The 5,000-nt window shown below is 30.1% G+C and overlaps 1 protein-coding gene across 1 annotated transcript in view; it reads right to left on the bottom strand.

Moving 5' to 3' along the window:
* LOC138864532 (uncharacterized) overlaps positions 1-5,000 on the bottom strand; it is a 13,930-nt gene that overhangs the window by 8,905 nt on the left and 25 nt on the right. The window contains exon 1 of the mRNA XM_070131815.1: positions 4,689-5,000. This exon is cut by the window's right edge and continues 25 nt beyond it. The gene's annotated coding sequence lies outside the window, so the exon portion shown is untranslated. The remainder of the gene's footprint in view (positions 1-4,688) is intronic.

Genomic DNA, 5,000 nt, shown 5'->3' with positions numbered 1-5,000 from the left:
ATAACTAATACTAATAACAGTAATACTAATAGTAAGAATAATAATAAAAACGCTTGCAGTAATAATAATAATTATAACAATAATGATGATAACAGAAATGACGACAATAATAATAATAACAATAACAACAACAATGATGATAATAATAATGGTGATGATAATGATACCAAAGATAAAACAATAATGGTGATGATAATAATAATAATCATTATAATAATAATAATGATAACAACAATAGTAATAATAATAATGATAATAATAATAATAATCATAATAATAAAAATCATAATTTAAGAATAATAGCAGCTGATAATAATGATAATAATAATAATAATGATAATAATAATAAAATAATAGTGATGATAACAACAATAATAATAATGATAATAGTAATAATAGTAATAATAATAATGATAATAGTAATAATAATAATAATAATAATAATAATAATAATAATAATAATAATAATAAAATAATATGATAACAACAACAACAATAATAATAATGATAATACAATAATATTGATTAATAATAATAATAATGATAATAAAAATAATAGTAATAATAATAATGATAATAAAAATAATAGTAATAATAATAATGACAATAGTAATAATAATAATAATAATAACAATAATAATAAATAATAATATCAATGATAATAACAACAACAATAATAATAATGATAATAATACAATAATATTGATAATAATAAAGATAATAATAATAATAATAATAATAACAATAATAACAGCAACAATAATGATAATAATAATAATGATAATAATGATAATTGTAAAATTATGTTGATAGTTATAATGATAACAGTAACAATGAAAATGATAATACTAGCAATGGTCATAATAATGAAAATAATAACAATCATGAAAAGGATCATTAAAAGTATAGCAATAACTAGGGTAAATGATAATCATCATGGTGATAACATTAATAATAATAATAATAATAATAATAATGATAACATTAATAATAATAATAATAATAATAATATTTATGTTAATAATAATAATGATAACGATAATACTAATAGTAATAATAATCATAATAATGTTGATAATAATAACTATATATATAATAATAACTGTAATAAGAAAATCAGTTATCATCATTATATTTCTAACAGATAACAATAATAATGAAAGTAAAAATTACATCAACAGGAATGATGAAAGTAATAACAATAATAATACATAGTAATAATAATAATAATAAAGAATAATAATAGCAATAGTGATAACAACAACAATAATGATAATAATAACGATAATGATTGTGATGATGATCATGATGATTATGAATATTGGTGTTGGTAGTAATTAATAGTAATATTAGTATAATCATTTTGATAATTTTAATAATAATAAAAAGAAAGTGCTAAGAATACTAAAAATTATAATCATAAAAATAATAACAAAAACAACAACAGCAACTACGAGAATAATCATGAAAATAATAAATTAACAATAATAATAATGATAAAAATCATGATAATGTCTATTATAACTAATAATTGCAAAAATGCTTGATATTAGTAATGACGACTATTCTCATTATAAATGGTGCTCATGATGACAATAGCAATAATGATCACTTGATATTAATAACAGTAATATTAAAATAATATTACTAATAGAAATAAAAATAACGCTTAAGGTAATAATGGTATTCTTGATAATATCAAAACCAATAATGTTATAGACAATAATGATAATAACAGTATTACTGACAACAACAGTAATGAGATTTTTGGGTTAGAATAGGATCATCATCATGGAAATTGCCATTATTATAAATATCATTTGCAGTATGACTGACCATTAAAGCAAATTTAATATCATCATTACTAATCTCTTAATAGCTGATACCATCTCCACCATCGCCATTACCATCATCACAATGCTCGCATCAACAATAATCATTTTCATCAAAATTATGATAATATAATTAAAAAGTTCCAAAGAAGTAAAAAAGCTCATTATAAGTTAGTACTCCTTCCTCCTCGGCGGAACAAAGGAGCGGAGCAACGGAGCAACTACTTTCTAGATAATTCGATGCGAGGCGAATTTCACAAACCAATTCTGGTATTTAATTTCGTTAATTGGTTGTGTCTGTCTTGAGTGCAGCGCTTCGATGTGTAATTCGGTATATTTTCAAGAAATGAGGCTTTGAATTACTAATTCAATTTCGGTAGGTGGCATGTTTAGAATTCGTTGTTATTTTTTATTTTATTTTTTTACTTTTTACTAATGTTTCATCTATGTTATTAGTTACAGGAAATGAATGTCATTAACTTTAAGGTATTCAGTCCCTTTATATAAAAACCCGTTCCATTTTTGGTTTAGACAATACCGTATTCTGCAATGACAAAATGACTATTGAGTACATGGTGATCCAGTACCCCTCAGACATTGTTAGTACCAGTATTGTAAGTCCGGTTCTCTCTGGTAAGTCAATCCATTAATGCCAGATCGATACCTACACGACAATTCCCTAAGAAACGAACGCACTTTCAGTTCATCCGACCTTGTCTTAAGAGGGGAGACTACTGTAAATAATGCATGACCAGTGTAGCGATATCCATTTAACTTATTCTCACTTTTCCATTGCACGGACGTAGAGTCTGTGGCATAAACGTGTAAAATGGTTAAATGTTTAGTAAGAAAATAACCTTAATTCAGTTTCATCATATAATCCTCCAAACAAATCGCAGGTTTAAAAAATAAGGACATTACTCCTGCAAGCTACATTCTAATGCAAACATTTTCCAAAACACACGCTTGATAATTTAGCAAAACAGCCATTAGTTCTTTAAAAAAAGAAGAGAGAAACACATGATTGTGCTCTTGTAACACACACAAAAATAATAATAATAAAAAATAAAACAAAAAAGGGACCATCATTTTCATCAAAAAGAAAAAGTTTTTTTAAATGAACTTGTGGCAGTTTTGGCGCGAGGCCTTGCAGTGGGGAATGGGTATTAGCTCTGAAATAAGATTTAATTTCCTTTTCTTAATATTCTGTGCCGTATTTTCGCGGAATTTCGGAAATAATGTTATTAGTGGTTAATGAAAGGGAGAGAGAGAGAGAGAGAGAGAGAGAGAGAGAGAGAGAGAGAGAGAGAGAGAGAGACAGACAGACAGACAGACAGACAGACAGAAAAAGACAGAGACAGACAAACAGAGAGAGGCAGAGATACATACAGAAAAGAAAGAGAAGGGAATAAATAATAGAATTTCAAAAACAATGTTAATAATAGTCAACAGAAGCAGGAACGCGAGAACGAGAGAAGGAGGGAAGTACGACAGTGAAGAGAGATAAGAAATAAACAAAATAAAAACTTGGGAGAGTTCTATACCATCATGACTTATTTACAACTTATAATCTTAGTTATCAACATACATTGTCGTCGTAAATATATCCGTGCATTGTTTCTTGCATGTGTTTGTATTAATATTTAAGGAGAGAGAGAGAGAGAGACAGACAGACAGACAGAGAGGGGGGGGGGAGAGGGGGGAAGGAGGGAGAGGAGAGAGAGAGAGAGAGAGAGAGAGAGAGAGAGAGAGAGAGAGAGAGAGAGAGAGAGAGAGAGAGAGAGAGAGAGAGAGAGAGAGAGAGATTCGTTTACTTCTGCGGTGAAATTAGTAAGTATAGTAAGTAAATAATAAAAAAGAGTTTACGTAAGAATCGCGCAATACTATAACTGATAAATTAATTAAAAAATCCAAAGAAAACGGCCTTCCTTCGAAAAGTTTGTGGTCGATCAGATACAATACAACATATGTAAGGTAGGTATCACTCTTTTATGTTATTACTATTTTTTTCATTTATTATTATTATTTTTTAACTAGTATACTTTCTTGAAGACCTAAAATTATTTATAAAAACGGTTAAGGAGAAAGAGAGGAAGGGGGAATTTGTCTACATTTCCGTTAGTATTATTTAATGTTCTGTGTTTCTTTGTCTATCTTTTTCGTTCTAGGATAATCTCAGATGCTCTGAATATTCGTGGCACTTAAGAAAGCTTATAAAACCATACGTTGGGCTTGACTCTTGGTCTCTATTAAAGTTTTAACCTAACTTTCTCTCCAAGAAAACAAAAAGTTACCAGGAAATAATGTAAACAAAACACGAAAACCTTAATTCTATATTCACAAAATAATAATTATTCAAAAGCTACAAAGTGTTGCATTTATATTTACCATTGTCAATAATGAAATGGCAAAAAAGAGAGAAATAAATAAATAAAATAATGTATATGTTCTAGGAATAATTGAGTCTGCCTTGGTTGACACTGACATCTCATCATAGAAAACTGAAGAAACTAGCACAGAAAATGGTGGTTGCCGAATAATCAATGTCTCCCGGACTTAACCTTCATAATTTCTGCATCGAAATCCTTTGCAATCAATAACGACAATTATTTCCAGCATCGGAATCACAGTTCATTTGGTGAAATATCCGGGCAACGCGGCACTGTTGTCCGAACACCAGGATACGGCACGGCAAAAAATCCATATGGTTAAAGTCATAGCCATGAACAAGGCCACGATTTTAGACACTTCGTATTTGCCAGCAATTTATCACGTGCTGACATGATACACCTGTTGTTTTGTCACCACACAGAAAATCCGTTTCTCGGGCACACGGGCGCGCGGCATCACACTTACATGTGTTCCGCGGAAATCACATCCCCGGCGCCACCTCAAAGGCTCAGCCAACAGACACTAACACCCACGAAAGCCACAGACATTAGGGCTTGCTTGCAGTGCCGGTGGTGTAGGTGGCGCCTCACAGGCCGAACAGCACAGCGCCTCCTCGGCACCGGCAGGCAACGGCCACCTAACCTCTCGTTGTGTCTCCATCTACGGATTATGTCGCGGGGAACAATACACAGGCGTCGGCGACCGCTAGGCAACTCTCAGGGCGGGGAAGACAGGCGCTGCCATGGCTTTCTGTTGCTAAATGGGCTTTCGAAATAG

Source organism: Penaeus vannamei, chromosome 17 (genome assembly GCF_042767895.1).
Source record: "Penaeus vannamei isolate JL-2024 chromosome 17, ASM4276789v1, whole genome shotgun sequence".
Taxonomy (NCBI): Eukaryota; Metazoa; Arthropoda; class Malacostraca; order Decapoda; family Penaeidae; genus Penaeus; species Penaeus vannamei.
Note: the sequence above shows the minus strand (reverse complement) of the source record. Positions and strands in the feature narration are given on the sequence as shown.